The 13,572-nt window shown below is 40.7% G+C and overlaps 1 protein-coding gene across 6 annotated transcripts in view; it reads left to right on the forward strand.

Annotated features, from left to right (window-relative positions):
* Nucleotides 1-13,572, forward strand: part of PSPH (phosphoserine phosphatase) — a 57,549-nt gene that overhangs the window by 31,716 nt on the left and 12,261 nt on the right. For 2 of the 6 annotated variants that reach the window (XM_047839322.1, XM_047839323.1), the window contains exons 2-3: nucleotides 5,617-5,746; nucleotides 8,598-8,728. The gene's annotated coding sequence lies outside the window, so the exon portion shown is untranslated. Of the gene's footprint in view, nucleotides 1-4,362; nucleotides 4,382-5,443; nucleotides 5,747-8,597; nucleotides 8,729-13,572 lie in introns of those variants that run through there. The other 4 variants (XM_047839321.1, XM_047839326.1, XM_047839320.1 and 1 more) reach the window with 4 other exon arrangements.

Raw genomic sequence — 13,572 nt, forward strand, 5'->3', positions numbered from 1 at the left:
CATTTCATAGCTGGGTTGTTGTCATTCTTTCGGTTTTTCTTTGTGGCTGCGAGATGACTGCTTGTACCTCCACTAATCTCATTAATATTAGAGGCTGGAAGAAATAGAAAGGCATTAGGCCAGCAATGTTGTTCTCTTCATATTAGGAAAGTAAAAGCCAGCAACCTACTCAGCATGTTTTTGTATGAATTTCACTACTCAAATCAGGAATGCATGGTCACCCTAAGTTGAAGGGAAACTGAGAAGATGGATTACAGGATTTCACAATTGGCTGACTAGTTAGAAACTTCAGATAACTTAAAAAAATTTTTTTTTAATGTTTATTTATCTTTGAGAGAGAAAGAGAGTCAGAGCGCAAGCAGGGGAAGGGCAGACACAAAATCTGAAGCAGGCTCCAGGCTCCAAGATGTCAGCATAGAGCCTGACACAGGGCTCGAACTCACAAACCGTGAGATCGTGACCTGAGCCGAAGTTGGATGCTTAACCAATTGAGCCACCCAGGCGCCCCTAGGTAACTTTTTTGATATTTAATCATTTATCTTAGTAATATGAGGCATTTATTTATTTTAAATTTTATTTTATTATTTATTTTTTTATTGCACTATAATTAACATATATTAGTTTTGGTGTACAACATAATGATTTGATATTTGTATATATTGTGAAATGATCACTAGAATAAATCTAGTTAATATCCATCACCATTACATAGTTATAATTTTTTCATTATGATGAGAACTTTTAAGATCTTTTTAGCAACTTTCAAAAATGCAATTCAGTATTAACTATAGTGATAATATTATACATTACAGTGAGTTAATAGAAAATATATATTGGTTTCTGCCCTGGTTCCTGGCACAAGCTCCTAAAACACTTGTTATTTCCTGAGGCACCAGGTTGGCTCAGTCGGTTAAGCATCAGAGCCTGGAGCCTGCTTTGGGTGTCTCCCTCTCTCTTTGCCCTTCCCCGTTCTCTCTCTCTCTCTCTCAAAAATAAACATTAAAAAAAAAAAAACTAAAAAAAAAAAATCCTTGTTATTTCCTAAAATATAATAACACCAGGAGCATCTCTTGTTCTAATATTGGTCTTTGACTTCTGTTTCTTTTTTTTTTTTTTTCTTTAATTTTTTTTTTCAACGTTTATTTTTGGGACAGAGAGAGACAGAGCATGAACGGGGGAGAGGCAGAGAGAGAGGGAGACACAGAATCGGAAACAGGCTCCAGGCTCTGAGCCATCAGCCCAGAGCCCAACGCGGGGCTGGAACTCGCGGACCGCAAGATCGTGACCTGGCTGAAGTCGGACGCTTAACCGACTGCGCCACCCAGGCGCCCCTGACTTCCGTTTCTGACACCGAGCTCCTAAAACCCTAGTAATTTCCTGGGAGATGGAGTGTCTTTTGTCCTAATGAAGTAACTCTGGGTGGGCTTCTAGATGAGACCTAGTCACAGGAAAGACAAATCCATGATTCCAAGTTTGGAATTTTCAGCCTTGTCCCTCATTCTCTTGAGAAGAGAGAAGGGCTGAAAATGGTGTTAATGATCGATCATGCCTATGTATGAAAGCTCCATAAAATCCCCAAAGTACTGGGTTTGAAGAGCTTCCAGGTTGGTGAACAGATCCACACGGGGAGGGTGATATACCCAACTCTAAAGGAACAGAAGCTTCTGTGCTTGGGACCCTCCCAGACTTCATTACACTATGTATCTCTTCATCTGGTTGTTCATCTGTATCCTGTAGTAAGCTGGTAAATGTTAGTGTTGAGTTCTGTGAGCTGCTTTAGCAAATTAATTAAACCTAAGGAGGCGGGGGTGGGGGTGGGAGTGGATGGCGGGCATTGGAACCTCTGATCTATAGCCAATTGGTCAGAAGCACAGACGATAACCCGAGCTTGCAGCTGGTATCTAAGTGTGTGTGTTTGGGGGGGGGGGGGGGAGGCGGGGGAGGGCAGCCTTGTGGGACTGAGTCCTTAACCTGTGGGATATTATGCTTTGAGAAGACAGTGTCAGAATTGAGTTAAATTATAGGGTGCCCAACTAGTGTTGCAGAGATTGTTTGGTGTGGGGTAAAACTTCCGCATTTGATGACTAGAAGTCAAGTGTTTAGGGCAAGTAGTAAAAAACAACACAGGAGGAAAGAATTGGGTTTTTCCCTACATAGGAAGGAAAAAAAAAAACCCAAAAAAACAACCCTGAGTTTTTTCTGTTTTGATTACATACCTATAACTTATTTATTTTATAACTGGATGTTTGTACCTTTTGGCCACCTCCACCTATTTCACCCTTCCCCCACTCCTAAAGCATTTAGTTTTAATTGATTTGCAAATCATTAAAAAATTAATAAATGTTTTTAAACTAATCTCAACTACTATAAAATCAAATAAAGTAGAAAGGTAAATTTTTCACTCCTTTTACTCTCCTTGATTAATTGCTCCCCACAATTACTATTGACATATACAGAGTTTTTCTTCTTTCAGAAATGAGAATCAAACAATATATATATTGTTCTGCAACCTGCTTCATTCACAGGACATATCATAGACCTATTTCCATGCTGTGACTTATTTTGAATGTTATTTTTAATGTTGACATTAAATTGTATTTTCTTTATATTATTTTAAAACATTTATATATTTTTATGTATCAGTATTTAATGTGTTGATAAAAATATTGTGTCTCATAAAATATATATATACACACAAATACAAAAATCTGTATACTCACTGCCATTAAGTAACTCTATAATCTCTTCTCAGTCTCATTTTCTTTCCTGTATCCAGAGGTAACTACCTTCCTGAATTTTATGTTGTAAGTTATCACTTATGATATTAAATGATACTCTCTTTTTTAAGTTTCTGTCAATGTCTGTATGTATACAGTATTGTTGTGAATATTCTTATATGTGATTTCTGCTACTTATGTGCAAGAGTTTCTTCTGAGTACATTTTTGAGGTGGAATTTCTGGGTCATAGAAAATGTGCATGTTCAATATCATATTGTTTCTAGAGTGATCCAATTTACTCTATTTTAGAAGCCTATTTTAGTAGCATTGAATTATTTTTTAAAAAGTACATGATTCTAACATAATCATCAGACAATATATTAGCTTATAAGAATGTGATCTATAGGAAACCTCTCAGGAACACTACTAAAATTACCTGAATTGCTTTTTACTAACCAATTATAATTAAAACTTTGCAAATAATTTGCTAATGTTTTTATTATATTGTATTTGGTTCACATGTGCTATTTAACATTATTCCAGAAGAAGAACAATGAAGCATAATGTAATGTATTTGTATAGTTATGCTTTGTCCAGCAACATTACTTCATGATTGTTACATGCATGTATCTAGGACCACCATTAGCTTCCTCTGTACTTTTTTTTTCTTTTTTTTTTAAATGTGGTTTTTGTCTACAACACTGCCCCCTCATGACCACAAGTGTTAGTACAGGTGTGAATGTGAGGTAGATAGAGACAGTAACTGACAGATTTTATTTATTCAGTACAAATATTTTATTTGAAATGTGTTTAATTTTAAACGTCTATGAAGTATGAATAATAGCAGAAATTAATTCTACCTTTTTAAATTATTGTACTTGGGTTTCTTTTCCCCTAGAAATACTCAACTACCATTTATACTTATATACAAATACTTGGTGTTTAAAAAAATTTTTTTTAAATTTATGTTTATTTTTGAGAGAGAGAAAGAAAGAGTGCGAGCAGGGGAGGGACAGAGAGAGAGAGGGAGACACAGAATCAGAAGCAGGCTCCAGGCTGGGAGCTGTCAGCACAGAGCCCCACGAGGGGCTCCAACTCAGGGACCTGGAGATTATGACCTGAGTCAAAGTCGGTTGCCCAACCCACTGAGCCACCCAGGCACCCCCCCTTTTTTTTTTAAATTTTTAAAAATATATTTATTTTTGAGAGAGAGAGAGAACAAATATTTGGTGTTCAACATCTTGTTTCTTTTATTATACTTATTTATAAATTACATACTACAAAATATAAACAGGTTCTTGACTAGATCGTTCTTTTAGGCCCCCTTATTTTGCCCTCCCTCATTAATTGTATCATTTTTTTTTACCTCATATTTCAACATTTATTTATTTTTGAGAGGCGGAGAGAGACAGCACAAATGGGGTTGGGTCAGAGAGAGAATGAGACACAGAATCTGAAGCAGGCTCCGGGCTCTGGGCTGTCAGCACAGAGCCCCACGCGAACCCACAAACCGTGAGATCATGACCTCAGCCGAAGTCCGATGCTTAACCGACTGAGCCACCCAGGCGCCCCATTTTTTACCTCATATTTCAAAACATCAAAATTCCTTCTCCCCATGCTTCATCAGAACCATCTTTGGCAGATCTGGGAGAAATTAAACCAGGTGTGCCCCAAACCTGTTTTGGCACAATGTTTCTTACAAATGAAATCTGAAAATACTGAACTTCAGGGGCACAACTGAGCAAAGAGCAGCAGCACTCTTGCTTCTGGATAGAATTGTGTTGAGAGGTTCTGTAGCAGCCGGCAGAGAAGCCGTGACAAAGTGTCCCGCTCCAGCAATATCGCCCCCTCTGCCTGAGTGACCCCTTGGAAGGAGTCTGCAGAACTGTCAGCATCTGAGGTTTCAGGCTGTGTTTGTTCTAAGGTGGGACCTCACTGCCCAGCTCCCGCGGGTTGAGCCAAAGGTTAATGTTTGGAGGTGCTCACCCCTTATTTATTGTAGTCAACTTAAAAGTAGCTCGGCAAGTGACTCCTAGGAGAAAATAAGATGACAAGGAAAAAAGAATGTAAAGACTCATTTTGTTACGATTTTTTATATTTTAGTTGCGAATATAAGTAGTTTTGCTTTTGATAATACACGTTTTTGGTTTAAAAAAAATTTTATGTTTATTCATTTTTGAAAGACAGAGAGAGAGAGAGAGAGACAGAGCACAAGCAGGGGTGGGGCGGAGAGAGAGGGGACACAGAATCTGAAGCAGGCTCCAGGCTCTGAGCTGTCAGCACAGAGCGGGACTCGGTGTTCGAACTCACGAACCGCGAGATCATGACCTGAGCTGAAGTCGGATGCTCAACCGACTGAGCCACCCAGGCGCCCCGATAATACATGTTTTTTAATTGAAATATAGTTGACTTATAATACGAATATAAGTCGTTACCGAAATTCTCTTGAGACCTACATTGCTACAAGAGCATAAGGTCAAACGCGGATTCAAAAAAGGTCCCGAAGGAGATTTCATTAATTGCAAAATTAGCGCAGAGGTCCCCGGCTCTCTCACAACCCTCCTCCCAAGCGCCGGCGGCGCGGAGGGCCCCGAAGGTAGCCTCTTGCCCCTCCCGCGCAAAGTGGAGGTGGCGAGGCTCGCGGCTCTGCGGGAAAACGTCCACCTCGCGCTGCAAGTCTAGGGCCGCAGGCGCTGAGCCCCCGCAGGGAGGAGGGGCGGGCTCAGGGAGCCCCTCCCAGGGGGCGGGGCCAAGGGTTTCTCCCCAGCACCGCTGTGCAGAGTCTGAATCTCCAGGGTCTCCAGTTTAGAAAAGCCTATGCAAAGCCTAGCAGAAGCCAAGGTGCTTATCAGCAGATCTTTTATGATCGTTTGGTAAAAGCTCTGCGGGTCTGCACAGGTCGCCTCCCTCGGAGCTCGGCGACTGAACGTCGGAGCCGGCCCTCGGCCCCCCCCTGCAGTCGGAAGGTTACAGCAGCGGGAGCCAGAGAGGCGGTGGCGGCGGCCCAGGAAGGAGCAGCAGCGCCCGGGTGAGTCTGGGCATGTGTTTATCTCTCTGTGTGCCCAACTTTATGATTTACCCGCCTTCCTTTTCCACATCCAGGGCCTCTGATTCTACGTGTGTTTTTCTTAATCGGCGTAGGTAAAATGGTTCATGGGATTTCAAGACTTTATTTTCCTCAATTTACTTTTGAGTAGTTTTCCCTTGTTTTATGTCACTGTTACCAAACGGCATGAATGAATGATGCAATCCTGCATAGGAGAGTCATCAGTACAAGATTAGGAAAATCTCCGAAATTTAGTGTTGCAGTGTTTGACTTTGTCATTTTCTCTCCCATCAGAATTAGAATTTTAAGTAAGTACCTACCAGCTACATGTTGTAAAGGTACAACTTCAAGTTGGGAATTAAATAATTCATTCATTCATTAAACTTGTTTACTATGTTTTCTTTATAAGTGACTTGCATATTGTAGTTACTCTTTAAATATTTGACTGACCGGTATTGGAATGAGGATCGGGGAAGAAAATGATAAAATGCAGATTTCTAGATTTTATTACATCTACCTGGTAGGTTTTCAATACAATAATAGTGCTATCACTTTCATGTTGCTGAAATAAAGTAGTCAGGACGTTTTAAGTTTTCAGATAATTTGATTCATGCCTAATAATTTTTTAAAGTTAATGTTTTCTTGATATATAATTCAATGCAATAATATGCACCCACTTTAAGTGTACATTTTGATTAATTTTGACAGTTGCATACACACTTTTAATCACCAGCACAATATAACACTTCTGTCACCCCTGAAAATTTCCTAAAACCTCTTTGCAGTCAGATCTCCCCACCCCTAGCCCTACTGACCTGATTTTTGTCATTGTAGCATTTGTTTGTATTTTCTAGTGTTTTGTATAAATGGAATTATGTTCTTTTGTGTCCGGCTTCTTTTGGTATAAAAGGTTTTTTATATTTATCCCCATTTTTGGCATGCAGCACTAATTCCTTCCTTTTTGTTGCTGAGTAGCATTCCATCGTAAGGATACACCACAATTTATTCCTCCACTTATCTGTTGATGGACACTCTAGTTTGGGGCTTTCACGAATAAAGCGCTCTTTGATTGCTCTTGGATAAATCTCCAGGGTGGGATTGCTGAGTCTTATGGTAGGTATGTGTTTATTTTAAGAAACTTGCAAAATGTTTTCCAAAATGGTCGTATCATTTTCTATCCCTGCCAGCAGTGTATTAGAGAGTTCAGTTTTTCCAGGTCCTCACCGATACTTGGTGTGTGCAGTCTTTTTTGTTTTAGTCATTTGCCTTTTGAGTTTATCTGCATACCTTCTTTTTTGGAATGTCTATTCAAATATTTTGTTCATATTTTATTATAAGTTGTTCGTGTTATTACTGTGTTGTAAGAGTTCTTTATTCTGGATACAAGTGCTTTGTCGAATATGTGTACTGTAAACATTTTCTCCCATTCTGTGGCTTGCCTTTTCCTTTTCTTTCTTTTTTTTTTTTCTATCATGAAGAAGCTTTTGAAGAGCTTTAATCTTGATGAAGTTCATTCTATCACGTTTTCCTTTCATTATTCATGTTTTTGGGGCGTTAAGAAAGTTTTGCCTACCTCAAAGCTGTTGTGTTAGCTATGTATTGCTGTATAACAAATTACCCCCAAACTTGGGAGCTTAAAACAACAAATATTTATTTTCTCAGTTTCTGGGGGTTAAAATTCTGGGAGCAGCTTAGCTGGGTGGTTCTGGTTTAGGGTTTTTTAAGCGGTCACAGTTGGCCAAGGTGAACTCACCTAATGTTGTATTGGAGAAGATCTGCTTCCTAGCCCGCTCACATAGTTGTTGGCAGGATTCAGTTCCTTGAGGGTTGTCGGACTGAGGGCCTCAGTTCCTTTCTGGCTGTTTGCTGGGGGCCCCTTAAGTTCTGCCACACAGGCCTCACCATAGGCTACCACCAATGTGGCAGCTGTCTTTTCTTAGAGTAAGGGAGAGGCTGGGGCATGATGGAAGCCACATTCCTTTTTGTTTTTGAAATTAACTAAAAAACTTGGATGAGAGAAAGGGAACACAACCTTTTTTGAGTTCAGTAAGGACTGTATTTTGAGCCTTCCCTTTCAATCTCTTTGCTTTTTCTTGACTCATCTTATTTCTTTTATCTTTTTTTTCTTCTGAGATTTAGCATTGTTGTCTACTTTTTAAAAATTGATGAGGTTATTTTTTTAATGTTTATTTATTTTGAGAGAGAGTGTGTGCAAGCATGTGTGCATGAGAATGGGGGAGGGGCAGAGAGAGAGACAGTGCAGAACCTGACTCAGGGGCTCCATCCTACAAACTGAGATCAAGACCAGAGCCAAAATCGAGAGTCGGATGCTCAACCGAGATACTTCTATTTACAGTTTTGATTATGAGGATTTTAATTCAAAATTGTTGACTTTGTTCCCTTGTTATTGGGCAGCCAGACTTTTCTGTGACTGTTCTTGGAATATTGGAGACTTTGTCTCTTCGTTTTGAAGACAGCTGGGTCTGTTTTGTAGTCTGTTAATGTACCTGTCAGCTTCCCTGTGTTTGCATTTTGTTCTCTCAGTAGATCCTCTTTTCTTCCCTTGCCTCTGTGTTCTGCTGATCTGGTGTAGGTGATTTCCTGTCAGACCTGAAGCTTTTGCAGAATCAAAGCCAGAGAAAAGTGTGTGTACTCCTCTGCAGTCCTGAAAGGAGGCAGAAGTCCAGCGTCTTGCAAGGGAAGCAGTCTTAGGGAACTTTGCATCTGACCCGTCTTTGTACCAGTCCTACCAGCTGGGAGAGTGAAGCTAGACAGTTTCTTTCTTCTCTTGAGTCTGAACCTTAATGTTCATTTCCTTCTTCTTTCTTTCTAGGCTCTTGCTCTTGCAGAACTCCCAAGATCTCATAAAGAAATTTGTAGTCAGAACTTTATGCTGCATTTTTATTCAGGAAAGAAGCAGGAAGAGAAGAGTGTCATTTCCTAGGAATCCAGCACTGGAGAAACGTGAGTCTGATTTGTTTTTTGTTGCTGTTAATTTGTTTATCAGTGATCAGTTTCCTCTTCACCGGAATAAAATTGTGCACTGTAATGTATGTGGGGTGCATAAAATCTCAGGTTCCCCAGTACAGCAGTTCCTTTTTTTTTTTTTTTAATCATAAATGCATTCGCCAGGAACCCTAGGCTTAGTTACTGGAGGATCTTTGACTCTTCACTGATCCAGAAGCTTCTCAGAATCCATTGGTGCATTGTTGCAGTGCCCAGAGGGCCTGAAACAGACTCACCCCTCCTACCAAAAGTGACATCCATTTAAGCCTAGTAAGTTTTGTTCTCTTGGATGTGCTTGACCTCCGTAACCTCTGTACCAGCTTGTATTTGTTCTTACACAAGTGAAGGTAAGAGGTCAATCCTAACAAAAGAGTAAGTTGGTGAAGGTGATCTTGGGTGCCTCTCATGGGATACATAGATGGAGAAGTTCAAACAGAGTTTTTGTGGAGAGGTTTTTCCCTCTTATCCAAAATCAGAGCTCCTAAGGCTGGCCCTGAAAGAAAATATACTTTTGTACTTTTGGAGCTGGGGGTGAGAAGGGGTTGTCAGCAGAGGCTTCTTTACCATTGGCCCCATGTTTCCCCAAGATGGACCAGCTTGGGGTCAGGTGGACAGGAGACCTATTCTGACCCGCAGAAGGGCAGTGGTTCATTGCTCAGGACTGGGCCTGGGAGCTGCCATGTCAAAGCACATACCCTTCTGCTAGGATTTCTTCCACCTCCAGCCCTGTTCCCCTCCCCACAAAGGCCAGATGTGAGGGATCCAGAGTTCATTCTCTAGCAATGATTTTTTTGTGTGTAAAATTCTAATGTACACAATTTACTTTGAAGCACCTGAACTTAGCAGATTTTTCCTCCCTCTAGCTATGAGAAATTTGAATAAGTGTGAATTGTGAGCCACTCCTGGTGGAGACCATGAAAAAACAGGCAGCCAGAAGTGAACAAGGAGGCAGGGCATTTTACAGTGCTGGCCATTTGTTCTAAGGTCTAAGTAGGGAGCCAAATCTGTGTAATCCTAGGGGTTGGAGGGCATATCCCCTGACATGAGCTTTCTGTGGGGCAAAGTTAAGGTTATATAATCCAGCTGTGTCTTCTAGGGAGGGCGTGGAGAAAGAATCAGCCTTCCAAGTAAATTCAATGTGACTTTTGTCTCAAACATCCTATTTTCTTTGTCTTTGGTACACAGTACAATCCAGGAAGCAGTTTTCGGCGCTTCTGAGTCATAAGTCAGGACTAGTGTTCATCTGGGGATATGGAAATCAGTCCTTACTTTATTTGAGGAAATGTGTGTTTCCTTTCATATCTGAGGCTGATGGTCTGGCTGAAGCTATTGCTATTATCAGTGGTCAAGAAGAGGCTCAAGTCACTGACTTTTCAAACACGAACAGTAATGATTTGTCTGATCATCTCAGTGAGACTGGTAGCCTCTTGAACATGGTGCCCATTGTGTACTTCTCAGGTCATAGGCTTAGGCACAGGGTGGCAGTGTGGACTGGCTTTGGTCGTACAGGTTTTGAGGCTTCAGGAGCCGGTCAGTCATTCTCAGGAGTATTGCCTGTTCTTAGTGACATTGTACTACCTCATGCACAGTCTTAAAAGGTTCTTTGGCCTGTCCCATTTATCTCCTTTTAGCTCCTCTTATGTTATTTGTCTGTTCCTTGCTTTCCCTCTATTTGCATATGATTGGTTCTCTTATGCTCAGTGGGATTGCATTGCATTAACTACCACTCCTCTGCTGATAGACTTCTGTCTTCTAGGCTTGTATAATGAGCCTGCCTAGCCATGTGATATGAATTGCATCGATTCCCTCTGGACCAGAGCCAAATGAGTGGTTACTGAGCCACAGAGAGAGTGGGATATGAAGTTCCTTGATGTTCCCGGGTTGGTGGAAATTTGATGATTTATGAAACCTGTTTCTATCTACTGGCCTCCCAAAGAATGTGCAGACTTTCTTCTTTCACTGTTAATGAATCATTACCCATTGTGTTGTCCAGCTAGCAGAACTTTGGTCTGAATTGTTGATGAAAATCTCTGACATTTCCTGAATCCACATAGGTTCTTATCAAATGTTTAACCTTATTTAGTTCTGCTTAATTTCTCTGCTTCTCAATTTATCCACCTCTTATTTATTCACCACCTTTTATGTTGTTTCTGTGCATTTGAGATCCAAGTTTTAGTTTTTTTAGCCATCACTTGGGAGCTGTGTGACCTTGGGTAAAGAATTTAAGTATCTTATACCTCTAGTTGTTAATTTGTGAAATGGACACATTAATATCGTTCTTGCAGAAAGGCATGGGATCTGACCCAGATGATGGCTTTGAGGTTTCTTCCAGCTTCAGAATATACGATGTCCATTCTGTTCTATTGGTTAGAGTATAGTCATCATTGCTGGTTAAGGATTTTGATTTGATTTGATTTGATTTAATTTTTATAAAGTTTTTATTTACTTTAAGAGAGAATGGGGGAGGGGCACAGGGAGAGGGAGAAAGAGAGAATCCCAAGCAGGCTCCATATTGTCAGCACAGAACCCGATGCGGGGCTCAAATTCATGAACTTGGAGATTATGACCTGAGCCAAAATCAACAGCTGGACGCGGGGCGCCTGGGTGGCTCAGTTGGTTAAGCGTCGGACTTCGGCTCAGGTCATGATCTTGCGGTTTGTGAGTTCGAGCCCCGCATTGGGCTCTGTGCTGACAACTCAGAGCCTGGAGCCTGCTTTGGATTCTGTGTCCCCCTCTTTCTCTGTCCCATCCCTGCTTGTGCTCTGTCTCTGTCTCTCAATAATAAGAGACAAACGTTTAAAAAAATTATAAAACAAAAAAAAGCTGGATGCTCAACTAACTGAGCTACCCAGGTGCCCCTAATTTAATTTTTTTAAGTTTATTTATTTATTTTGAGAGAGAGAGAGAGATTGAGCAAGCATGAGCAGGGGAGAAGCAGAGAGAGAGAGAGAGAAAGGAGAAAGAGAATCCCAAGCAAGCTCTGTGTTGTCAGTGTAGAATATGACTTAGGGCTTGATCTCACGAACCGTGGATCATGATCTGAGCCAAAATCAAGAGTCAGACACATAACTGACAGAGCCACCCAGTCACCTCAAGGATTTTAATTTTAGGCTGATAGCACTCTAAGTTGGGATAGTTTTATTGAGGATAATAATCTACTCAATTCTTGCTGAGTACTCAATAACTTCTTAGATTCAACTCTATTTAATTCATGAAATATTTATTTTGCACCTGGTGGGTCCTGGAAACAGAGATGAAAGATAATTCAGTCAAGGTCCTTACCCTGAAGGAACTCCCATCCTAGGAGAGAAATGGGAGTGACTAATTAATTAATTCTCTGAAGGAATAGGAAGGAGATAGTGTAGTATAGGGAAGGTTATTTAATCTGCATCTTGAATAATAAATAGGAATTTGCCCACTGGACATGAGGACTGAGGTGATTTCAGACAGAGGGATTGGCATTTGCAAAGGCATAGAGAGGTTTAAAAAACTGACATTTAAGGAACAAGACATCTTCTGTATACCTTGAGCATAAGTTGTGTGTATATGTTTGTGTGTGTGTGTGTGTGTGTGCGTATTTCTTGGGAGAGAAAAGCAATGGGGGATAGATTGGTGAAATAGATAGGATCCAAATCATGAAGGGCATAAATTAATTGAATAAGACAGACATTAGGTTAATTTATATGCTAATTATGGGGACTGGATTAGCAAGGGCATCATTAGCTCTGATATGATTAAGTCTTAACTTGATTTGATTCTAGATTCCTCAGAAGACAAACCTGGGTACAGTCAGGTATAGTAGTATACTTAAAATTAAAATGTAATAGCCATGTTAAAAAAAAGTCTTTACCTTTTAGAAATATACACTGAAATATTTTGGATGAAATGATATGATGTGCTTTGAGATAACGAGGGAAGGTGGAAGTGTTTGGGCGTGATATTATGATTTATAATAAGAAACATATTTGCTCTTGTCCTCATCTCTGGCTCCCAGCTCTTAAAACCCTTGGAATTTCCTATGATGAGAGTGATAAAGGTGTTTCTTCTTATGTTAGTGAGGTGACTTTTAGTCTGGTGTTTCTTCCTATGTTAATGAGGTGAATTTTGGACCTCACCTAAGGATGGGCCTGTTTGCCATCAGAGCCAACCTTGGTGACTGGAGAGTTGGAACTTTGAGTCCCACCCTCCTGACCTCCAAGGAGGGGAGAAAGGCTGGTGATCTAGCTCAGTCATCAATGGCCAATGATTTAATCAGTCATGACTTCACAACAAATAAAAACACAAAGGATGGAGTTTTGAAAGCTTCTGGGTTGGGTTGGTGAACACATGGAGATGCAGGGAGAATGGGATGTTCAGAGAGGGCATGGAAGCTCTGTGCTTCTTCCCACAAACCCTGTCCTGTGCATTGCTTCCATCTGAGTTCTACCCTTTTATAATACACTGGTGATCTAGTAAATAAAATATTTCTCTGAGTTCTCTGAGCCACTGCAGCAAATTAATCAAACCCAAAGAGGGGATTGTTGGAACCTCCAGTGTGTAGCGGTTGGTCAGAAGCATGGGTGACAACCTGTACTTGGCATTGGGGTCTTAAGTGTGTGTGTGTGTGTGTGTGTGTGTGTGTGGTGGGGAAGGTTCAGTCTTATGGGACTGAACCTATGGGATTTGATGCTATCTGTGGGATAGATAAAGTCAGAATAGAGTTGAATTATAGGAGACACCATGCTGGTGTCTAAGAATTGCTTCAATGTGTGGGAACGCACCCATGTTGGAATTGGGGTACAGAACCCTTGTTAGTGGGGTTG

This window comes from Prionailurus viverrinus, chromosome E3 (assembly GCF_022837055.1).
Source record: "Prionailurus viverrinus isolate Anna chromosome E3, UM_Priviv_1.0, whole genome shotgun sequence".
Classification (NCBI taxonomy): Eukaryota; Metazoa; Chordata; class Mammalia; order Carnivora; family Felidae; genus Prionailurus; species Prionailurus viverrinus.